Genomic DNA, 25485 nt, shown 5'->3' with positions numbered 1-25485 from the left:
ACGCATTCTGAAGAGTTACATGTGGACACTTTAGAAGGACCACGTACCTTGCCTTGATAAAGTTCAAATCCTTTTTTTTTTTTTTCCCCAAAAATACTGACTGTGGTTGACATTAGTAACAAGAGTAGCTCCCCAAGACTGTAAAATAACCCCAAATCAAGCAAGGAAGAATTCTAAAATAGTTTGTTTTACACTTGTACTTGTTAGCTAGAAAACTAATTCAGGCCCTGGAGCAATCCTCCTTTAACCACTGATGGGTAGACGTTTTCCCCCTGTATTTTCTGTTTTCACCAGAGAAAAATTTCTTTAAAGTGCGCAGAGTCATCCAGACAGTAAATAAAACTACAGCTCTTCTGATCATCGTCTTCCTCAGTAAACAATGTATGTAAATGGCTACTTTATATCATTGGTTTTCTAAGCAAACTTTACAATTGATATATCTTAATATTCCCCATAGATGTAAGAAACATGGCCAAATCAGAAGCAGATTTATTTTTTCTTATGAAAACTACCGAATAGGCTATGAAATGGAATAAAATTCAGCATTTTTCTTTTTTTTTTTTTTTTTTTTTTTTTTTTTTTTTTTTTTTTTTTGAGACGGAGTCTCGCTCTGCCGCCCAGGCTGGAGTGCTGTGGCCGGATCTCAGCTCACTGCAAGCTCCGTCTCCCGGGTTTACGCCATTCTCCTGTCTCAGCCTCCCGAGCAGCTGGGACTACAGGCGCCCGCCACCTCGCCCGGCTAATTTTTTTGTATTTTTTTAGTAGAGACGGGGTTTCACAGTGTTAGCCAGGATGGTCTCGACCTCCTGACCTCGTGATCCGCCTGTCTCGGCCTCCCAAAGTGCTGGGATTACAGGCTTGAGCCACCGCGCCCGGCCTAAAATTCAGCATTTTTCGAGTCACCCTATTGATAGATTGGAAGCAGTGTGGTAAGAGGGGGCCTGGAAGCACAAGTCCGTTCCACAGAGAAAGGCCTTGGGGTCACTGTGCTGTAGAAGTGATGGCCGTGTGCTTGGGACCATGTTCACAGATGTCATTCAAATGTATTTGCATTGGTAAAGAAAAAACTTGCCTCATTTAATAAATTCTAGAGATTTCAGAATGCTTAAAACTATATTTAAAAAACAACAAAAAAGGCTGGGCATGGTGGCTCACACCTATAATGCTAGCACTTTGGGAGGCTGAGGCAGGCGGACCACTAGGTCAGGAGTTCAAGACCAGCCTCACCAACGCGGTGAAACCCCATCTCTACTAAAAATACAAAAATTAGCCGGGCATGGTGGCACGCACCTGTAATCCCAGGTACTCAGGAGGCTGAGGCAGGAGAGTTGCTTGAACCGGTGAGGCAGAGGTTGCAGTGAGCTGAGATCGCACACTGCATTCCAGCCTGGGTGGCAGAACAAGACTCCGTCTCAAAAAACAACAACAGGCCGGGCGCGGTGGCTCAAGCCTGTAATCCCCGCACTTTGGGAGGCCGAGACGGGCGGATCACGAGGTCAGGAGATCGAGACCATCCTGGCTAATACGGTGAAACCCTGTCTCTACTTAAAAATACAAAAAACTAGCCGGGCGACGAGGCGGGCACCTGTAGTCCCAGCTACTCGGGAGGCTGAGGCAGGAGAATGGTGTAAACCCGGGAGGCGGAGCTTGCAGTGAGCTGAGATCCGGCCACTGCACTCCAGCCTGGGTGGCAGAGCAAGACTCCGTCTCAAAAAAAAAACAAAAAAAAAAAACAAAAAAAAAAAACAACAACAAAAAAGGGATGTATTCTTTTTTAAAGTTAGAGTTCCAATCTCATATTCTGTATTAGATTAATAATTGCATTGCCATGATGGTCAACATATGTGAGAGCAGCTTTTCCTTTTGCAGGTAAATGCCTAGGATTAACTTATGCGTCCATTTATTTACTTTTTATTAAATGTTTTAGGAAATTAAAAGATTATACTGTTACATGAAAAAGTTATGAAGATGGAGGTAGCGATGTGTTAATACTACTGGACACCTGATAGTAGTTAAGATGGTAAATTTTATGTTATGTGTATTTTACCACAAGAATTTTTTTTTTTTTTTTTTTTTTTGAGACATGGTCTTACTCTGTCACTCAGGCTGGAGTGCAGTGGCAAGATCACAGCTAACTACAGCCTTGACCTCCAGGTTCAAACAATCCTGCTTCCTCAGCCTACCAAGTAGCTGGAACTACCAGCGTTAGCTACCACATCTGGCTAATATTTTGTATTTTTCTGTATATTTATAGTAGAGACAGGGTCTTGCCATGTTGCCCAGGCTGGTTTCGAACTCCTGGACTCAAGTGATCTGCCCACCTGGGCCTGCTAAAGTGCTGGCATTATAGGCATGAGCCACCACGCCCAATTCTTTTCTTTATTTTTTGAGACAGGGTGTCACTTTGTCACCCAGGCTGGAATGCAGTGGAATGCATGCTCACTGCAGCCTCAACCTCCCAGGCTCAAGTGATCTTCCTGCCTCAGTCCCCCAAGTAGCTGGGACTACAGGTGTGCACCACCATCCCCAGCTAATTATAATTTTTATTTTTATTTTTTGTAGAAACAGGGTTTCACCGTGTTCCCCAGGCTGGTCTAGATCTTCTGAGCTCAAGCAAGTCACCCACATTGGCCTCCCAAAGTGCTGGGATTACAAGTGTTAGCCACCGCTCCCAGCCCTGGCCAGTTCTTTTTTTGAGACAGTCTCGCTCTGTCATCTACCCTGGAGTGTGGTGGTGCAATCTCAGTTCACTGCAACTTCCACCTTCTGGATTCAAGCGATTCTCCCACCTCAGCCTCCCGAGTAGCTGGGACTACAGGTGTGTGCCACCATGCCCGGATAATTTTTGTATTTTTAGCAGAGACAGAGTTTCGCCATGTTGGCCAGGCTGGTCTCAAACGCTTGACCTCAAGTGATCCATCCATTTTGGCCTCCCAAAGTGCTGGGATTACAGGTGTGAGCCCCTGTGCTTGGCCCTCGACCAATTCTTTTTAAAAGATTATACTGTTGGCATCATCGAATTTAAAGATATTGGTCTATGACTACCAGACAAGCTTTTTGGAAGCAGGATTACTTCAGAAATATAGATTTATAATCGTTGAATGAAGGAGTCATTAATTAAGTGAACATCATTAGGGTCAAAGCCCCATCCCATTGTGCCTTTTTTCTATTAAGTGCTAATCCTTTGACTTTGAAATTATCCTCTGTGTGTTATAGTTGAGTATTAGATTCAGGAAACCATTATTAAATATTTAATATACTTTCCTACACCAAAAGTGTAGGAAACCACACTTAAAAAAAACCTTTTGTTTTTAATTAGTGGTAAATTGCTAAAATAGGAAATTTTTTGTTTACTATAACAGTATTCCTTTCCTTTTTCTTTTTCCTTTGCCTTTGCTTTTTCTTTTTGTTTCTGTTTTTCTTTTTCTTTTTTGAGACAGTCTGGCTCTGTTGCCCAGGCTGGAGTACAGTGGCACGTTCACAGCTCACTGCAACCTGCAGCCTCCACCTCCTGGGCTCAAGCCATCCTCCCACCTCAGCCTCCCGAGTATCTGGGACTACAGGTGTGCGCCACCATGACGGACTAATTTTTGTATTTTTTGTAGAGACAGGGTTTCACCATGTTGCCCAGGCTAGTCTCAAACTCCTGGGCTCAAGCAATCCACCCTCCTCAGCCTCTCAAAGTGTTGGGATTACAGGCGTGAGCCACTGTGCCCGGCCCGGTATTATTTTTCACTTGATTTCTAGTGCTATGGGATCTCAGGAATATGACTGAATATTACATTATGTAATGAACATAGATCAGAGAAATTGGGCTGAAATATATTAGTGATTGATAGGCTAGGAAATTTAGACTTTTAAAGTAAAGCCCTAAGAGCAACACATTTGCTCATTTGTCTCTTTGCCTTAAGAATAGAATGTAGAGAGGCCGGGCACGGTGGCTCAAGCCTGTAATCCCAGCACTTTGGGAGGCTGAGACGGGCGGATCATGAGGTCAGGAGATCGAGACCATCCTGGCTAATGCGGTGAAACCCCGCCTCTACTAAAAAATACAAAAAAGACTAGCTGGGCGAGGTTGCGGGCGCCTGTAGTCCCAGCTACTCGGGAGGCTGAGGCAGGAGAATGGCGTGAACCCGGGAGGCGGAGCTTGCAGTGAGCTGAGATCCGGCCAGTGCATTCCAGCCTGGGCGACAGAGTGAGACTCCGTCTCAAAAAAAAAAAAAGAATAGAATGTAGAAAACAAGAAATGTTTGGATTTGAGAACTCTTTGAAATACTACCTAAAGGAAAATAATCACTTCATAAAGAAATAATGCTTATGAGAACATAAATAGTAATATAATTAACTCATGAAACTCAAAATGAAAATACATGTATTAAAGTTCAGCAACAGCTGGGTACAGTAGCTCACGCCTGTCATCCCAGCACTTTGGGAGGCCCAGGCTGGTGGATTGCTTGAAGTCAGGAGTTCAAGACCAGCCTGGCCAACATGGTGAAACCCCATCTCTACAAAAATACAAAGAATTAGCCAGCTGTGGTGGCACATGGCTGTAGTCCTAGCTACTAAGGAGGCTGAGGCAGGAGAATTGCTTGAACCCGGGAGGCGGAGGTTGCAGTGAGCTGAGACCACAGTCCAGCCTGGGCGACAGAGCAAGACTCCATCTCAAAAAAAAAAAAAAAAAAAAAATTCTGCAACAAATACTAATTGAATACATCTATGATTAAAACACAAAAATATATCAGAAGTTCTCTGCATCATGTAACTGTCCAATGTTAAAGCTGAAAAATTCTATAGAAATGATCTTGTTGGGAATCCTGACTTTACAGATTAAGGAATGGATCTCCAGCTGTGGTTGTCAGCTTCTAAGATGGTCTGCAGTGATCCCTGCTGCCTAGTATTTATGCCCTTTTGGAGTCCTCTCCTATTTTACATCTTGATTGGTCTGTGGATCAGTAGAATACTGCAGAAATGATGTTATGTTTCTTCTGAGGCCACGTCATTAAAAAACATGATGGCTTCTGCCTTCTGCCTCTTGAATCACTCTTCCTCTTGTGAAGCTAGCTTCCATGTTGTGAGGACACTTAGCCAGCCAGTGTAGAAGCCTACATGACTAGGAACATGGCCTATTGCCAATAATCATGGGAGCAAGTGATCTTGGAAACAGATTCTCTGGGCTAGGAGCTGGCAAACTTTTTCTGTAAAGGGTCAGATAGTAAACACTTTAGGCATGTGGGCCATCCAGTCTCTATCACAGCTATTTAGTTCTGCTGCTGTAATGCAAAAGCAGTCATAGACATATGTAAATGAAAGAGAGTGGCTGTGTTCCAGTAAAACTTTGTTTACCGAACAGGCTGTGGGTCAGTTTTGGCTTAGGGACCTATTGCCATTCCCTTCTTTAGCCATAGCTAATCCTTTGACTGCAGTTCCTGCCTACATCCTGACTATAGCTTTATGAGAGACTGAGCCAGAGCCACCCAGCTGCTTCCAAATTCCTGATGCACAGGAAGTGTGAGATAATAAATCCTTGTTCTAAACCACTAAGTGTTGGGATAATTTGTTACACAATAATAGATAACCAATGCATCAACAATCCAGGAATGGAGGCTGAGTGACAAAGGCACTGTTTGGTTATGAGTTGATCATTGTTGAAGCGAGGTGATAAGTAAGTGGGGGTTCATTATTCTCTCTACTTTTGTATAATAAAATGGAAAAAGAAAAGGAAATTGGTCACTAAGAAGGATATGTGATTTGTCTAAAACCAGACCTTCAGCACCTTGAAAAAGCCCATGCTGCACACCCAGGTCTCTGGCCTAAAGTCCCATGTTCTCTTGGCTACCTCTTCCTGCCTAAGTTACAACCAATAAAGATCTAGCCCTTTGGCTAAGTTTTCCTTCCAGTTGTTTGTTTGTTTTGGTTTGGTTTTTTGTTTTGAGAAAGAGTCTCACCCTGTCGCCCAGGCTGGAGTACAGTAGCACTATCTCGGGTCACTGCAACCTCTGCCCCCCAGGTTCAGACGGTTCTCCTGCCTCAGCCTCCCGAGTAGCTGGGATTACAGGTGCCCGCCACCACGCCCAGCTAATTTTTGTATTTTTAGTAGATATGGAGTTTCACCATGTTGGCCAGGCCGGTCTTGAACTCCTGACCTCGTGATCCATCCGCCTCAGCCTCCCAAAGTGTTGGGATTACAGGCGTGAGCCACTGCGCCCAGCCTTCCTTACAATTCTTTACCACCTTAGTACCTCCAGTTTAACATCCAAGGCAGTTCTTTGGACTTTGATATCACTGCTGTTATGGAACCATCCTCAAAGCCTCTTTAGACCATAGACTGTAAGCTTAGAGCTGAGGGAGGGAGCCTTGGTGAGACAAAAACCCTTCTGTTGTCATTTCCAATTTCAATGGGAATGTATGGAATTGAACCTCCATGTGACCTGAAATAAAATAACATTTAACATTTATTTTCTTTAATTTTGCTGTTCATAGAGCACTAGCAATCCATTATCTTTGTTAATCTTCACACAGCCTATAAGAATAGACCTGTCAGGTCACAATATAGCAGTTTATGTTTGACTTTAAATAAAAGCACTGTTGAAGTGGCTACATTGTGTGGGGTAAATACCTAGGGTTCGTCACTCTTGCACCAAGAAAATTTAGGACACGGACACACATAAGTAGTTTAGGAGTGGAGGTTTAATAGGCAGAAGAAAGAGAAAGGAAAACAGGAAGAAAGAGAAAGGAAAACAGCTCTCTCTCTAGTAAAAGAGAGGACTTCCGAGAGGAAAAGGCCAGCTGGCAGTGGATGCGCAGGACTTTATCATCTGGCTTGAGGAGGCAGTGTCCGATTTAGGTAGGGCTCACAGATTGGTTCAGTCAGGTGTGACAATTGCATAGCCTGGGGAAGGCTGGTCGCCCCACCCTAATCTTATTATGCATATGAACTTTCCCTTGGCCAGCACCATCTTGTCTCCTTCTTACTACACATGTGGTTGGCAGAGAAGGGAAGACGGAGCCACCATTTTGAACATGTCTAGTCCCAGGTAGTTCTTTCCTTCTGGCATTTACCCGTGCAAGCTCCCAGCTTGCTTGTCTTTGTCTGCAGCTCAGCTTTACAGGCTGCTCTTTGTTAGAAAATGATTTGGAGCTGCTTTTCATTAAAAGGAAAACCTTTCCAAGGACTTCTGTACCCTTACTATCTGCCTAAGTAATTTCTTAACTCCTGTATCACTGTGTGAAGGTGCCTAGCACAGTGTTGGACACATAGCTTCTAAATCAGAGTTTAGCTTCCTTTTAAAATCCCATTGAAATTGGAAATGATACCAGAAGGGTTTTTGTTGGCATAAATAAATTAATGAAGTGATTGTTAGGTACACAGAATGGATGTTTGAAATAACTCATCTTTTGATCCATTGCATTGACCAAATGGACTTTCCTCCCCAGGATGGTTGATGATTGACAATAATCTCTAAACTTGGTTGGTGGATGGGGGGATCCTGTGGATTTTCAGGATAACCGTGAAATCAGATTTAGTATTAGGTTCTGACTATGTCGTGTTTTCTGGATGTTTAACCAGATGTCCTTGGTAATTCCATTTACAAATGAGATAAAATTATGTGAACAAGGCCTCACAAGTAAGTAGTGGGAGAGCAAAAAACAAAATATCAGACCTGCTAAAATGCCACTGGACTATGAATTTTAGTTGACAAATACATCTTCTCTTCCTTTTCTTTTCAGAATTCTGTTTAATGTTGTATTTTCCCATTAATAAAAATATGGTTGAGAACAAGTGAATTTTTCCTCCATAAATTTTTGAGTTTTGTATTTTTATTTTTGATGGCGATTCTTTTAGATAGAATCTACAAGGCAGTTATTATCTGCCAACTAACTGTTATCAAGAGTATAACTAACCATTTGATCTCTCTCCCAAACCAGTTTGGAAAGAATCTTATATTATTTGTTATTAGGAAAATAATTGGATCTTAGGATTCTCCCCAGTTCTTCATCCAAGTTGCTTTAATTAGTGTATGCATAGATTTGTAGACACTTTTTGTTTGAATATTTCTGAAAAAAGATAGGCATATTTTAAATTTGCAAGTCTGGTTTTAGTCACAGGCACAAGAGAAAATGAACTGCCAAATGTCTGGAATATACAACTCCAACCCCTCTGCTTTCATATGTGAGAAATACTGTTTTGATTAGAGATAGAATAAATCCAGGTTGACTTTTTTTTTTTTTTTTTAACTTCTTGGACTAATGAGTTCACTTTTTAAAGTGTCTGTTGTGGAAAACCATCTTTAACAACATCAGCCTAGATTATTTAAACTTTATCCAGGATATCTGTCCACAAATCACTTCTATGAGAATGATGTGTGATTTCACAGTTACAATCAGGGAAACTCTCTAAAGAATTGTCATTTTTTGGCCAGGCACGATGGCTCATGCCTGTAATCCCAGCACTTTGGGAGGCCGAGGCGGGTGGATCTCTTGAGGTCAGGAGTTCGTGACCAGCCTGGCCAACATGGTGAAACCCCATCTCTACTAAAAATACAAAAATTAGCCAGGCATGGTGGTGCATACCTGTAATCCCAGCTACTTGGCAGGCTGAGGCAGGAGAATCGCTTGAATCCAGGAGGTGGAGGTTGCAGTGAGCTGAGATTGGGCCATAGCACTCCAGCCTGGGTGACAGAGCAAGACTCCATCTCAAAAAAAAAAAAGAAAAAATAAAAACTGTCATTTTAATTCACAGTCTGTACTAAAACATTAGCCTTTAAGTGAAGCATTTTGGTTTGCTGAGGACATAATCAAAATCCATCAGGAGCAGGGAGGGTGTTTTGTGTGTCTTGGTGTTGATAAAATGGCTGTTGGAATCAGATATACATGTCTTTAAAATATCAGCTTTCACCATTACTAAGTAACCTTGGGCAAGTTACCAAACCTCTCTGGGCCTCAGTTTCTTCCTCTGTAAAATGGGCACAGCCAGGCATGATGGCTTACGCTTGTAATTCCAGTACTTTGGGAGGCCGAGGCGGGCAGATCACTTGAGGTCAGGAGTTCGAGACCAGCCTGGCCAGCGTGATGAAACCCCGTTTCTACTAAAAATACAAAATAATGAGCCATGTATGGTGGTGCATGCCTGTAATCCAGCTACTCAGGAGGCTCAGTCACGAGAATCTCTTGAACCCAGGAGGCAGAGGTTGCAATGAGTCGAGATCATGCCACTGCACTCTAGCCTGGGTGACAGAGTGAGACCCTGTCTCAAAAGCAAGCAAACAAAAAAAGGCACAATGACAGGAACAACCATACAGGGTGAGGAAGTAGAGTTAGGCCCAGGTCAGTGACTCTCAGTCTGTGGCTTTTCCATCATACCAATTAGGAAGATGCAGAATGAACAGAGCACATGGGTATAAGTAACACAAAATTCTTAATTGAGTGTAACAAAGAAATTATGGACCATCAGGATATAAAATATTTCCATGCTTGGAGATGGATGGTTTTAATACTCCATTCCTAGAGATCTTCCAGAAAAGAGGAAACCACTTTCTTTAGAAATTTACCTGCTTTCGGCCGGGCACGGTGGCTCAAGCCTGTAATCCCAGCACTTTGGGAGGCCGAGACGGGCGGATCACGAGGTCAGGAGATCGAGACCATCCTGGCTAATACGGTGAAACCCTGTCTCTACTTAAAAAAAATACAAAAAACTAGCCGGGCGACGAGGCGGGCGCCTGTAGTCCCAGCTACTCGGGAGGCTGAGGCAGGAGAATGGCGTAAACCCGGGAGGCGGAGCTTGCAGTGAGCTGAGATCCGGCCACTGCACTCCAGCCTGGGTGGCAGAGCAAGACTCCGTCTCAAAAAAAAAAAAAAAAAAAAAAAAAAAAAAAAAAAAAAAAGAAATTTACCTGCTTTCTGGCAAGAAGCAGTCTCGTATTCCTCCCAAACCTGTGATTCCTTAAAAATATTTGCTATCCCACTGTAGTTTAACCAGAAACAGGTCGTTTTGAAGGCTAATTAGCCAAAACTAATTTGGATTTTGAATGAATTTCTGGAAATGAAGAGTGGTGTCAGGTCACTGAGCAGTGGCCTTCCTTCAAAAATTATGAGGCTCCTGTTGGAGATCTCTTTTGGGGCTCAAGCTTGAAAGATAAATCTACCCTTTTGGTGCCAGAATACACTGAGCAGCTGATTTGAAATAAATCACAACATAGAGTTTCTAATAATATTAAACATATAGAATTGAGCTGCAAGTATAGTATCTTGTCTGTATGTTAGTCACTATTCCTTTTCTCTTTGCTGCTCTCCCCCCATTTTCATCTTTCGTCTTTTTTTCGTTTTTCTGAAACGGAAAAGGACTAACTGCACAGAGTAGCCATTCTTTGAACTGATGTTATCTGAACGCCCTTCTTTTTGTGTGTGTGCTTGTGTTACTAGTTGTTTTCTTCATTTCCTTTTAGCAAATTATCCTGCCTTTTCTTTTGTTTATCTTTGCAGATGCTCATGCATCCCTTCTTTTTTCTGGTGGTTCTGTCTTCCAATCTTCAAAGCTCTTGTCTCAAACCCTTCCTTGGAAAGGCCTCAGGCCTTGTGGTCTGTGCTTTCAGCCAGAATTCCTGCCTGGGAAGCTCTGTGTGGAGGATGACTTCTCTCATGAAGGCTGCCTTCTCTTGTGGGGAGACAGGGGGAGATGGATCTTAGAGAGCATGTCCAGTGCAGCTGACTGTGGTGGGGCCTGTGAGACATGCAGACTACTTTCCTGGTAACAGCAGGCAAGGTGAAAATAGATCTAATCCAGATCCTGTTATGGATTCAGCCCTGCAGTCAATTTGTCACTGTTCTCTGAAGAAAAGGGTCTGCCTCTGTTGGTGATCATAAACTAATTCACTTTTAATTGTTGACATACTAGATGGCTCTGTTAGGCTGTTCTTGCATTGCTATAAGGAAATACCTGAGACTGGGCAATTTGTAAAGAAAAGAGGTTTAATTGGCTCGTGGTTCTGCAGGCTGTACAGGAAGCATGGTGTTGGTTCTGCTTGGCTTCTGAGGAGGCCTGAAGGAGCTTTTACTCATGGGTGAAGGTGAAGCAGGAACAGGCATCTTACGTGGCAGAAGCAGGACTGAGAGGGAGAGGGAGGTGCTACACACTTTTAAACAACCAGATCTTGTGAGAATGAACTGTCAGGAGGACAGCACCAAGCCATTAGGGATGGTGCTAAACCTTTCATGAGAAATCCACCCCCATGATCCAGATGCCTCCCACCAGGATTACAATTCAATATAAGATTTGAGTGGGGACAAATAACCAAACTATATCAATGGCACACAAGGAGTCTCTCTTAAATTGAACTAGAATCAAAAAGTAAATGCAGCCTGGGGAAGAGAGAACTTCCGTCTATTCTCTCCTGTGGCCTCTTCCATAGACATAGGCAGAGAGAAGTAAAAAGTAGGGTGAGAAGAAACAGGAAGAGAGAGTAGAGGATGACAGAGCTTTGAGAAGCAGAACTGTCTCTTCCACATAGAGATTGTTTTTTGTTTTTTGTGGTTTTTTTTTTTTTTTTTAATGGAGTCTTGCTTTGTTGCCCAGGCTGGAGTGCAGGTGGGATGATCGTGGCTTACTGCAACCTCCGCCTCCTGGGTTCATGTGATTTTCCTGCCTTAGCCTCCTGAGTAGCTGGAACTACAGGCATGTGCCACCATGCCTGGCTAATTTTTGTATTTTTAGTAGAGACGGAGTTTCACCATGTTGGCCAGGCTGGTCTCCAACTCCTGACCTCAAGTGATCCTCCTGCCTCGGCCTCCCAAAGTGTTGGGATTACAGGCGTGAGCCACCGTGCCCGGCCACATCGAGATTGTTTTATCTCCAAGTACAGGCTCTTATATTGCTCTACCATAGAGAAGATTTTTTTGAGATCACAGCACACATACTTTCCATTGTTCAAACAAGGCAGGGAATACAGAGTTTGTTTCTTTCATTTGATTAAAAAAGAATGACTGTGAACGAGAAGTGATGTCAAAGATTTAGGCAGCCCCACCTATGGAGATGAGTAGTTGCTTCGAAAGTGCCAGGGCGCACTCTGGAGTGGGAACAGCTTTGCAGTGTTGGGAGAGAAAGTGTGAGAACGCGCCAGAGCAGCTGGCCCGGTGCAGTGCAGGCAACGGTGTGTTCAGCCACCCTCAGAGTGGGTACCTGGGATGGTCAACAGCCACAAGTCTTGGCAGTTATCTCTCGTCCCCTCCTTTTCCACTCCTCAAACCGACTGCATCCGCATCCCTGATCTGCCTCTGATACCAACACTTTGTCCCACTGCCCTGCACACTCCTGTCAAGCCCTGTGTGCTTGGTTAGAGGGTGGTTAAGTAGTACCAAGATAGCATCGTCGTAGGAGAGAGCAGAGGGGGTTTGATTTTCACTTTTGGTTGAAGACTTGGTTGTTTTCTATCCCTAGCTTCAGGACTCTTATTTGAGTCGTCAAATGTCCATTTATAACTATCCAGATACCCTTATTATTTGGACTTGTCAGTTTAAAATATATATATGTTATATATTTAAATGCAAATATATAAAATACAAATATATAAAATATTTAAATACAAATATATAAAATATGTATATTTTATATATTTAAATACAAATATATAAATATGAAATAAATACAAATATATATTTTATATATTTAAATACAAATATTTGTATATAAATATTTATATTTATATACAAATTATATATTTATATTGTATATAAATATATATATTTATATTAAAATATATAAAAATATATTTTTTTAAAACTTCCCCTTTGTAATACTTAGGCCCTATCCTGTCCACAGATGCAGGGAGCTCAAATCAAACAGTGTAACTGGAGAGAGAGAGAAAAGACTGTCTTTTTGAGTTAATTACATCCTAACACAGTGGCAGTCTCAGAAAGAAATGGTTGGTTAGCACACAGCTAATCCGCCTGAAACTGATTTCTCAGCAAAACAGTAGCTCCAAAATGCAGTTGTTCCTGAGCCCCAAAATACAGACTGAGGCATTTTCAAATGGCCCTCCATTGGAGTTGAAACCATCTGCTTGTTTGTAGCTAAAGTATGAATTTTCCACTGTTCTAAGCACCATGACAGTGGCATCACTCCAGAGAGAGAAGCAGCACCACAGGAGCCCTGTGGAAGGACTCCTGCCAGCCCTGCTCTGAGAGGCACTTCAGCTTCATTTCCATTGATTTGATTAAAGGACAAAGAACCAAAGAGAAATATAGTGTCTATTCAGAATTGAGCTCAACTCTCCTCATATTCTCTTGGGCTTCTGAAGGATTAAATCTCTCTTCATCTGCTTCCATCGAGTACCCATTTACTATGTCTCTCAAAGAGTAATTAGCCCTCAGCTGCAAAATAGTTGTCAAAATCAGATGATTTGCTTTTGAAGGGCCGTAAAGAAAATGGGGAAGCAAGTTTGTCTTACAGGAAAATTATGGACCATAAAGATGATATTAGCTATGATACCAGAGTGGGTTGTGCCTTGCTCTGATTCTTAGTGTAGCTTCCAGTAAATTCTTGATTAAACTTCTTTAATCATACTGTATTTGTGCATGTCCAGTTTTCCATGACCAGTTCCCCACAGTGTCTCTACATTTATGTACACTAGCAAATCAAAATGGGTAATGCCTAAGGCTGTAGACATAATTATGGAAGTAATACTTTGATTTTCAATGCACCAAAAAAGTGTACACATACCAGGGATTTGCTGAAGGACCTTGTCATTCTGCTATTATGGAACTTTTCTTATAGGTAAGCCCGTGAGGAAGGTGCTATCTTCTGCTTGCCATGTTATCAGAACTGCAGTCATTTATTCAGGAATTATCAGACAAAAGTTATACTTCAGACCACTTAGAATCATATTCTCCATCTGAAAACATTCACAGAAAATCTTATTCGTAAATACTGCACTGTATTCAAAATATATTTTCTCATACAACTAAATGCCTTGAGCTAGCATGGATTTTCTGAGTGTTCAGTTACATACCCTGCGGCTGAGTAAGTTGGAATGGACTTGGTAATGTTAACTTCTTGCTAGTTACATAAATTGCACCCTGGTTGAAAAGGTATATCCATGTGTTCTTACAGTTTTTAAAAGCACATCAAAATAGTTTATTATGCTGCAGACTTGGAATGTCTTATTTTTTAAGAAAATATAAACACAGAAAACTCATAATATTGTAGTCATAAAAGGTTCCATTGCAATCTAGGTAATGAAATTCAAATAGTATTGCCTCGCAGAATCAGATACAGGGCCAGCAAGACCAATATAATATTTTAAAACAAACTTTTTAAATGACAGTAATAGGACATTTAAAATCACATAGAAGCCAGGTGTGGTAGTGCATACCTATAGTCCCAGCTACTTGGGAGGCTGAGGCAAGAGGATCTCTTAAGCCCAGGAATTCAAGGATGCAGTGAGCTATAACTGCACCACTGTACTCCAGCCTGGGTGACACAGAGAGACTCTGTCTCTAAAAACTAAATAAAATCACATAGAGAAATTTTTGCAACAACTTCTTAGTAAAATATAGTTAAACAAAACTTGTACAAAATCCTTGTTCTCTTGTTTACCTTTCTGTCATCTTATGTTAAATATGGAAGATTTTGTAAGGGAAGTAAAAGGTAATCTCACAAAATGTAATATGTTTTATCATTCATTTTCCAAAGTGATTGGCATGATATCCCATTTCAGTGGGAAGAAACAGTCCAAACTTCTCATTTAACACAAACGAAGGACTCAAATCACTTACATCCTCCTTACAGTTTTCTTAAAGTTTGGGTCTTCAGGAATAATACTGCTGAAAAAAGAAAAAACGATATTCAAATGTAATATAAAAAGTCATAAAAAGTCAAATCCTCTTAAAACACTTGAGTAGACCCTTAGCTTTGATGATGCTTTTCTTCACTCTATATTTTGTTAACACAACATTAACCTCAGATGGATTGATTGCAGTTTAGTCATGGAATATGCATATGCTTATCATTGGTTGCAGTTGTTCTTTTATTGTTTATTAAAAGTAACTGGTAAAAATTAATTCCAGTTCCTTGCAGTAATAAACTGTAAGTAACATGAACTGTATTTTATATCTGGATAAACAAGATTCTGAAAGACATAGACCCTTGACTACAGAGGAGTAAGAATAGTGCTTCCTTTTGTTTCTTCTTTCTTTTTATTTTCTTATTTTTATTGAAACAGGGTCGTTCTGTCACCCAGGCTGGAGTACAGTGGTGCAGTCTTGGCTCACTGCAACCTCCGCTTCCCAGGCTCAAGCAATCCTATTACCTCAGCCCCACAAGTAGCTGGGACCAAAGATGCATGCCACGCCCAACTAATTTGTCTATATTTTCTAGAGACTGGGTTTTGCCACATTGCCCAGACTGATCTTGAACACCTGAACTCAGCTGATCCACCTGCCTCTGTCTCCCAAAGTGCTGGAATTACAGACATGAGCCCCTGTGCCCAGACACTTCCTTTTATTTCCTAACAGCACAGCTTCATAGACTCCTTCATTTTCATTTCTACTCCATGAATGCTGGATTTTTTATTAGGCAGTGGTGTTAGTAGTGGTAGTGATAATGTGTGTGTTAAATTAACTTTAGGTACTGTTCATGGTTAAGGTACCCTGAAAGGAAAATATTGGTGTTGCACAGATGTCGTGACTAGTCAGAAAATATCTAGAGGTACAGCACTTTTTGAGACAGGGTTTCTGTTGCCCAGGCTGGAGTGCAATGGCACGATCTTGACCCACTGCAACCTCTTTCTCCCAGGTTCAAGCTATTCTCCCACCTCAGCCTCCCAAGTAGCTGGGACTACAGGCGCATGCCACCACACCCAGGCTGATCTTTTGTATTTTTAGTAGAGATGGGGTTTCACCATGTTGGCCAAGCTGATCTCGAACTCCTGACCTCAAGTGTTCCACCCACGTCAGTCTCCCAAAGTGCTAGGATTACAGATGTGAACCACTGTGCCTGGCCAAGGTAAACACTTATTTTTAATTTTTTGTGAGCAAAAAACATTTATTTAAATAACTAAACTTAGAGTCACCAACAACTTTATTTTATATGTAAGAGAAATTAAACAAAGGGGAATAAAATGATTCATAAAAGTAGAAGGCCACATTGTAGGAAACATGGAATAAGGATACATGTTTCTAAATTCTCTAAATTGACACATTCTGCCTAACTTACTGTACAAATTCAGTACATGAGAGAAAATACCATCACATGTTACCTATGCATATAACATCTCTGCATAGCAATGTTACTAACCTGGATATTTTCCCTCCAGAGAACTTATTTACAATTATAATTGACTACAGAGTAACTATTTTTGTTGTACTTAATGTTTTCTAATTTATTAGCTTCATACACCTAACAACTAAGACTATCCAGCATTTTTCAGATATCTCCCTATGATTGAGAATTAATAAATAGCTGTTGAAGTAATTAATTAACTAATTAACAAATGACAATATGTAGAAACATAACATAAACCTTTACCTGCCTTCTCTATTATCATTTTGTCACTACACCACCCTGCGTGCTACCTATGAATAATGCACCTCCTGGGGTTAAGGAAATACTTACCTTCGTTGGTATTAAAGAACCATGTCTAATTAGGCTGGGGTTTGCAAATGTCACCAAGGCTTCTGTTTATTGCTACACTGTTTTTTGTTTTGTTTTTGTTTTGTTTTGGATGTATCTATTTTCAAGTAACATATTTTGTTCATATATTGTTATTACGTTTCTCTCTATTCAAGTTTCTTCTAAATTTTAAAATTTTAGCTCTGGCCAGTTTTAAATTTATGTATTTATGAACCAGCAAGAAGGGTAAACACTTTTACACTGTAGTCGTGTATCCTCGCATCACCAGCCAGAAAGTAAAAGTAGAAAGTTGGCGGGAGAGTGATCCTATCCTGAGCTCAGTGCAGGGCATCCACTGCAGTCTGTTCGGTGAAGTCGGAGAACACTGAGGCCTCCCAGGTTTCCGATCGCAGGCTTGGCTTCTTCATTCATCAGACAATCTTTATGCGTCTTTTGTGTATTTTAAACTGGGCAGTAAGTAAAACGTAAGGCAGTATGAAAGGAGCAGGTCGGGAAGTGAAATACAAGAGCAAGCCCTAAGTTGAAAAACCCATTTTCCAAATCACAGTAGATACTGCTGGTTTCCCTTATGTCCTTATTTTCATTTTGTACTTTACAAATTACAGAAATTATCTTAAGGATGTGTAAGACAACTTAAATCTCTAAGATTAATTAATATTTTAATATATCTGCTTTTAAAAGATTTGAAATTCTTCTTTTACATCATTTGAGAACTCTCTATGACCAAGAACTGCTAATTCTGGTAACAAGCTGTATTTTTGGATTTTCTTTGTCAGGGTTAAGAATTCAAATACCTAACTTAGGACTCCACATGATATCTAGACCACCAGTATTTTTTGAATGAGGCTTTCTTAGGAGTATGTTGATGCACTCTCATCCTTTCCTCCCTGGACTCCTACCACAGACCTCTGACTGACCTCCCTACCTCCACTCTCTCCTCGCTCCACTCCAGTTTTCCTTTTGCTGCCACAGCTTACTATCCCAAATACAAAGATGACTCCATGTTATGGTCCTGCTCAAAATTTTTAACAGCTCCACATGACTCAAGAGAAACCCCAGCCCCTCCATGTGGCTATTCCTGCAGCCTAATGCCCCTGCAACGCCCCACATGGGCTTTGGCCACTGGAACTGTACCCTGTTCCTAGAACACCCTGTGTTCTTTTGCCTTTGCATGTTCTCCTCACCCTGCTGGTTCCCTGTTGTCCACTTGTCCTCCTGGACAATTTCTCCTCCTTTTAAAGACTCACCTTATGGATCACCGCCATGGTGAGGCTGTCCTTTGTTGGTACTGTCATGCTGCATTGTAATCTCTGGGCTACAACCAGAGTGTTTCTTCTCTGTGTTATCTTAGTACTGAGCTTGCGGTGGGTGTGCACTAAAGTGACATCATTCTCCTTGACCTGATGATCCCATATTTGCATCTATACTTCCAAAGATGGTGATACATGCACTGCTGCTTGAGGCAGCCCTGTTATCCTAGGGAAAGATTCTAAGGGATAGGCCTTGCCTGTCCCTGGGAGTCAGAGAAGTACAGGTTAGGGAGAGAAACATATTTGGAGTTACAGCACCTCCGATCAATTTGGCAGTCTCCTTAAGTCAAGGGAGTTTAACCAGCATTCAGGGAGTTCATGAATCTGAGGTCTGAATTCCAGTCTGCATGCTGGCACAAAAAGGCCGTGCAAGCTTGGGCAAGTCTGATGACTTTTGCTTTGGTATTCTCATCACTAAATGGACAAGGTGGACCAGGTGATCTCTAAAGTATCTCCATTGTGGCTGGGCACGGTGGCTCACACCTTTATTCCCAGCACTTTAGGAGATCAAGGTGTGTGGATCACTTGAGGTCAGGAGTTTGAGACCAGCCTGGCGAACATGGTGAAACTCCATCTCTACCAAAAATACAAAAATTAGCTGGGCATGGTGGCACATGCCTGTAGTCCCAGCTACTCGGGAGGCTGAGACAGGAGAATCGCGTGAACCCGGGAGGCAGAGGTTGCAGTGAGCCAAGATCGTGCCACTGTACTCCAGCCTGGGTGATAGAACGAGACTCCCTCTCAAAAAAAAAATAAAAATCTCCGTTGTGAGACTCAGCATGCACACTGCGGGTGGAATAACCCAGTGACTTTCTCAGGTGTTCAGTTGGCAGTCATATGATCAGCTGGCGCTATCGTGTAAAAATGCCCATTTCCAGAGATGGAGAGGGAGTTTGGAATGTCGTAAATGGAACTTAGTGTTCATGTCATCTTTTCTGCTGTAGAGTTGTGAACTAATTTTGACTTCCTAAAAGGAAACAGCCCAGCTCTGTGGGTAACTAGGGTAGAAAGCAGCAGTTTGCTTTATAGTGAGTTCTGCATGCTTTGTCATGAATTGGTGGCATGCGATTCATCATGTAAGCCATTCATAACTGGTGTTTGTCAGTCATATGCGTACAAAAGGCAGTTCTCTATGTGCTCATACTTTAGCAGAATAAGAATGTGACTGTTGTTTCAAAATTAGAAACAGTAAATAGGTGATGATGGCTTCTTTTTTGCCCCTATTTCAGTATTGGCTCACAACACTTGAAAATGCGCCTCTAAAAAATGTCGTCATGATATTTATAGCCCAATGTTTTGTAAATGAGCTGAATGTGGTGAGTGAGAACAGTTGCACGTCCTGTGCTTTTGATGTCTCCCCTGACTGCTGTGAAGGCTGTGACTCAGCATGGATGATGTGCAGTCTGCTCAAGATACAGCCCCGCAGGAGCAGAGGCTGGCGTCATTCCGGAGGCCTGTTCCCGAGGTGCCGGAAGATGGCATGGAGTGGTTGCCATGCTGATGGGATTCTTCCCGCTGCCCTGGGAGTTGCCATTCTAGAACTGGGAATTGTGGACATGTTTATGTCCATCACAGTAGCGGTCTGTGGTTAGCCTGCTTTCATACTGATAGGGCCCAGCTCTGGGGTGATGATTTCTTTCATTTTTTTCCCCTTCCTTTTCACAGTATACTTTCAAGAATGGTTAAAATAATTATTTCACCTTAACTACTATGCAACTTGGAGTAAATTAAAGGCAAATTGTTTTTCTTTTCAGGTTCAAAGAAGTAGGTAATTACTTTTGGCAAAGGAGCAGATGAAGATCTAGCAATATGAGATTCATTTGTCAATAATTAGGCAATGATAAGTATATATTTTAGGTTGAAATTTTAGCTATTTGGAAAAAACTACAGGCTGGGTACAGTGGCTCACGCCTCCAGTACCAGCACTTTGGGAGGCTGAGGTGGGTAGATCACTTGAGCCGAGGAGTTCAAGACTAGCCTGGGCAACATGGGGAGGGAGACCTCATCTCTACAAAAAATACAAAAATTAGCCGGGTGTGATAGCGCCCTCCTGTGGTCCCAGCTGAGGTGGGAGGATCACTTGAGCCTGGCAGAGCATGGCTCCAGTGAGCTGAGACCGCGCCACTGCACTCCAGCCTGGGTAATGGAGTGAGACCCTGTCTCAAAAAAAAAAGAAAAAGAAAAAGAAAAAAAGAAAAGGAGAAAACTACAGTTGCATAATTTGCCAGTTTCTCATAAATTAACAGAAAGCTTTTGAGTCTTCAAAGTCACAACATAGTAAGTTCGTGGATGGTAAGTGGGACTTTTGGCCTAAGTGGCCATTGTCACATCACTTCTGCCCTTTTCCCCGTGGACTGCTTTAGGAATCCATGGGTCCTTCCTCTAATTAGAATGTAACACCCTCTTGCCCCAGAATTCCTCCAGGTAGGATTGCTTGGGACTCAGGTGTTTACAGTTTATCAAAGGGTAACATTTCTTAAAAGTCACCAAAATCCTGAAGAACTAGGAGTAATTTGCCAGAAAAGCTAGGCAACACACACGCAGGAATTTGGATTTAAGATTAAAAGGACATGTTAGATCAACTTGCCAATGAAAATTATGGTGCAGATCTTAAATATTTTCTAAATTTGTGTTTAATTGAAACTAAAAAGTTTTGTAACTCATTTCTGCTCAGCTATTTCATGTGTTCATCATGTTTCATGTATAAATCAAGAATGTAGCATAAATAATTTATAGATTGGCACTATATTAGTTTTGCTTTTTTTCTTTTCCTTTCTGGGTTTTTTTTTTTTTTTTTTTTTTTTTTTTATGGAACAGGTTCTTGCTCTGTCACCCAAGATGGAACGCAGTGGCTCATTGCAGCCTAAACTTCCTGGGTTCAAATGATCTTTCCATCTTAGCCTCCTGAGTACCTGAGACCACAGGTGCACACCACCATGCCCAGCTAATTTTTTTTTTTTTTGTAGAGATGGAGTCTCTTTATGTTGCCTAGGCTGTCTCAAACTCCTGGGCTCAAGCTATTCTCCCACCTCAGCCTTGTAAAATGCTAGGATTACAGGGATGAGCCATTACACTTGGCTGCTGTATTAGATTTCTGTTCCTCTGTAACAAATTACCACAAATATGATGGGTTAAAATAGTCCACATTTGTTATTTCGCAGTTTCTGTGGATCCAGAGTTCCAACACAGCTTAACTGGGTCCCCTGCTCAGGGTCTTAGCAGGCTGCAATCCAAGATGTCAGCTGGGTCTTTGGTCTCATCAGAGGCTTAACTGGAGAAAGTTCTGCTTTAAGCTCTCTGAGGATGTTAGTGGAATTCATCTCCTTGTAGCCTTAAGGCTGTGTTCGGCATTTTCTTGCTGGTTGTTGTCCAGAGGCTGCTCTTAGCTCCTGGAGGCCACCTACAGTTTCTTGCCATGTATCCCTTTCCATAGGCCCTCTCGCAGCATGACACTTACTTATACAAAGCCACCTATAAAGAGTGTCTCTGCTCAGAGTCTCTGGCCTCAGGGACATCCGAGACCCTCTTTTAAATGGCTGCTTGTTTATTAAGTCTGGCTTACTATGGATAATCTCCTTTTTGGTTAACTTAAAAGTCAGCTGAATAGGGACCTTAATTACATCGGAAAACATCTCTTCACCCTTGTCATATAACATAACCTGTCATGGGAGTGACCATCCACTTTTCTACATGCTGTTGATGAGAAGCAAGTCCCAGCTGCTTCTTATACTCCAGGAGGGGAGGGTGTTATACAAGGTATGGTTACCAGGATATGGGAATCATTGTGTGGTGTGGGGAACAGGGCCTAGGACTTACCCTAGGGTGTGTCTACCACAGATACTCTGAATGTTTATTAACTTGAAAGATTCTGTTATAAATCATTCATTTGGAATGAAAATTACATGTACCAGTAGCAATCAGGTGATATTTGTAGTTAAGCTTATAGGTAAGCTGACCAAGCCTATTTAAAATAAAGTGTGGCTAATCTAAAATATTACTATTCCATTTGCCTTAAATTTGGAATAAGGTCAGGGTGTGAAGTACAGGAAAATGCTTCTTCCCATCTTCAGGGGCACAGGGTTGTCCCATCCATCAGCTCCACAGCTTTCGCCTACTCCAGCCCTGTTTGGTGATAGGCCACATTTGCCTTTCTCTTTCCCATAGACTCGGAGTAGCTGGTCCTCTCCTGCTGCCCTGAGCTCTTGCTGTTGGACCCACATGGGCCCAGCCCAGCCCCCCACTTCCCCATGTGACCAGATGATCTTTCTCTTGTTCCTCCTGTCCAAACCATTTTCCCTCAGTAAGTTTCACTTCACTAGGTATTAGACCAAAAGCTTCCAGTGTGGAGAAAGGAGAAAGGCTAATTATGGGTTCTGCTTCTCTCTGACAGATGTCAAGTTTTGCTGTGTTTCTCTCAAACATTTAAAATATCGGTGGCACCTCTGTGGGTTTGCTGCGGTTCCCAGGGGTGCCTCTGGGCATAGCTTGGGAACTGTGACTGTACCCTGTGTAGGATTCTACCTGCATTGAGCACTCATTATTTGTGAGGTCCAGTGTTTGGGGTTGGAACAGCCATAATCTAACAGCTGACTTGAGCACTGAGAAGGATGCATTTGAGGCTCTGAGGCCCTGCTGTGGGAGGGCAGAGCAAAGTGTGTTTGCTTCTGGGATGGGGTAGAAAATGTCATTATGCCTTAAGACGAAACAAATACCAGCCACAGCGTGATGCTTTCTGATAAAATGTTCCTATATTTTGCCTGAAGCAGAGCTGAAATCCTCAACAAACCATGGTATGGTCTTGGTAATCTGTTTATTTGTTTTAGAGCATCTACTGCCCACTTCAGTGGTCCACTGTTTAATTGTTTTTAATAGGGACACTAAGGCATGTTTTCAAAAATCAACTTGAAGGGAAAGCACGTAAATATAATCACATATCCTGAGCGCTCACCTTGGGCTGGCTAAGGGTCGCTGGTGGGGCAGGGTGCCATTTTGAAAAGAGCCATTGTGGTACCTCTCAGGACCAAGGACACAGAAGAAGGGATGACCTGGGAAAAGACCAGGATTCCTTCAGCCTGTAGCCAGGTGATGGTATTTCTACAGCACACAGGGATAAGGGCTGCTGGGGAAGTAACCCACAAGGATATGGGAATCAGCACCCCAGCATGTCGGTGGCCAGATCACCCTGGAGCCCTGGGCAGGCAACTCTACCATGAACATGTTTTAAAATATGCAAAGTGATATTATGTATCATTTAGGCATAATACATGAAGGGGAAAGAAACATGGGAATGATAAATACCACATCTAGGCAGGTGATCCTGTCTGAGGGTGAGGGTGGAAGATGAGATCCAGAGGGCCTGTGACGTGAAGCAAGCTCTGTTAGCCATGCCCACTTCTTAAAGGAGCTCATGCACAGGGGCTGAGGGTGCCTTTCTTTCCAACTTCAAGTCTTCATGAATTTTTTTCTGATTTTTAATGGGAAAAGTAATACTTTATAGATTTACGATAATTAAATTTTTCGTTTATGTTTGTGCATTTGATTTGAGGAAAACTAGTGAGTGAGCAGGCATGCCAGGGGCCAACTGTTGTCACCAAGGTTTGTCAGCCTCTGGATTGAAGGAAGAGCCCACTGGGAGTGTTAGAGACTCTGTACCCAAGCCGGACTGTGCTTAAAGCACCTCCTTATAACCTGGGCATGGGACCCTCAGAGCTGTACCACGTCATCAGGAAAATGCAGAGGGTGGCACCCACTCCCTTGAGTGACTGCAGAGGAAGGAAGATACCATGTGCCTGAGCCCGGCATTTAATTGACCACAGAGTAAACATCAGTTAAACGTGGATCTAAAAATGTGATTGGTTTTGGATGCTCCAAAGAATGCAAGGGGAAAGTGAGCAGATATGGGAAGATATTTATATATATCTTATTTATTATATCTATTATCCTATCACAGAACTTATTTAAATATGGAAAATGTTCCATTCTATGATTAGAACAAAAGAAGCAATCATGTAGAATTGTCCCAATTTTAATTCATTAATTTTTCCAACTTGAAAATACTTTGGGATATTTTGTAATAGCTCATTTTGCCTGAAACAAATTGAACCATGAAACCGCTGGTCTGTGAAATGACCGAACAAATTAAAACTGTGTGTGAGCAGCTAGATCAAAATTAATAAGAGAATCTAAGCATAAGTAGAAGCCCATTAACAAAGAAGCAATTCTTGAAGTGTCTTTGTAGCATATTTTCATGGAGTTCCCCCCCTTTTAAAAAATGTAATGTATCTTTACACAGAGTGATTTAATAACAGAACTTCAGCCTGCAAGAGAATTTTTGAGTTTTTTATTTTGTTTTTTAAAATGAACTGTGTACTCCTTTGGGTCATGAGTGTTCACATGATGAGAAGTGTGAGTTTGCTGCTGGTTTCTGGTACATCACCCTAGCACGTCCTTCATAAATGCTGTGGCCGTGCTGTCTTACTTAGGAAAAAAGATACAGGAAATAAAAATCAAACAAAACAAAAAGCTGGGGGCCAAGAGTATTAATGCTTTAAAGGAAAAAGCAAAGTCTCTCAATATAGCTTTTTAAAATGTACTACTACCAAGTACTGACTAGTTACTGGAAATATATACACATGTATACTTTTCTTCCAGGAAACAGATAAAGGCAGACTAAAGTCTATCATGAAAGATGATTAGGGGAAGGGAAAAAAGTTCTTGACATGGCAGACTGTAGGCTTGCTTCTTGACAAAGTACTTTCCTACTTGACCTGTGGCTTATAGCATCCCTCAATCCCTCATCCTCATCTCACTGTGCCTGTGCCCCAGCCTTACATACAACCATGCTACTCCACAGTCAGAAGAGGTCATTTTATTTATTTGTTTATTATTTTGAGACAGGGTCTCACTCTCCCAGGCTGGAGTTCAGTGGCACCATCAGGGCTTACTGCAGCGTTAGACTCCTAGGCCCAAGTGATCCTCCCACCTCAGCTTCCCAAGTAGTTGGGACTACAGGTGTGTACCACCATGCCTGGCTAGTTTTGTTTTGTTTTTGTTTTTGTTTTTATTTTGTAGAGACAGAGTTTAGCCATGTTGCCCACGCTGGTTTTGAATTCCTGGGCTCAAGCAATTCTCTTGCTCAGCTTCCCAAAGTGTTGGGAATATATATATGAGCCACCATGCCCAGTCAGAAAAGATCTTCTGAAGACACAGTATTTCACAGTTTGGAAGTGAGACCCAGAAAGCCAGAGGACTTTCCCATGCTTCCCAGCCAGCCGACTTTCTCTAGGTAGCCAGCTGGCTTTCATCCAGTATTGCTGGATGGCCTGCTGATTTGTCCAGTTCTGCATTCTATCTCTGGGAGTGACCTAGTGGACATTATATGGGGAAGGGGGGTCAGACATCCCTAATACTTATTATCATCTAGTCGGACTTCCTAACTTGAGCATACCCCACTAGCCTCTGCCTCTTCAAAAACCATATTTAAACAAAAGGAAACGTAAAAGCATACATCTATTAAAAATGTTGGAAAATGAAAGAATGCCATCGGCTAACCAA

At 41.9% G+C, this 25485-nt stretch overlaps 1 protein-coding gene and 1 long non-coding RNA gene across 3 annotated transcripts in view; one reads left to right on the top strand and one right to left on the bottom strand.

Moving 5' to 3' along the window:
* ANO10 (anoctamin 10) overlaps positions 1–25485 on the top strand; it is a 261033-nt gene that overhangs the window by 200861 nt on the left and 34687 nt on the right. The gene's annotated exons all lie outside the window — the stretch shown is intronic.
* Positions 13717–17974, bottom strand: LOC117083979. The gene is made up of 3 exons (XR_004437274.1): positions 17869–17974; positions 14767–14814; positions 13717–13883 (listed from the first exon to the last, which is right to left on the bottom strand). It is a non-coding gene; the product is annotated as an uncharacterized LOC117083979 (long non-coding RNA).

The sequence above is a fragment of the Trachypithecus francoisi genome, unplaced genomic scaffold (assembly GCF_009764315.1).
Source record: "Trachypithecus francoisi isolate TF-2019V2 unplaced genomic scaffold, Tfra_2.0 Lachesis_group0, whole genome shotgun sequence".
Taxonomy (NCBI): Eukaryota; Metazoa; Chordata; class Mammalia; order Primates; family Cercopithecidae; genus Trachypithecus; species Trachypithecus francoisi.
This window is presented reverse-complemented; position numbering and strand designations above follow the sequence as displayed.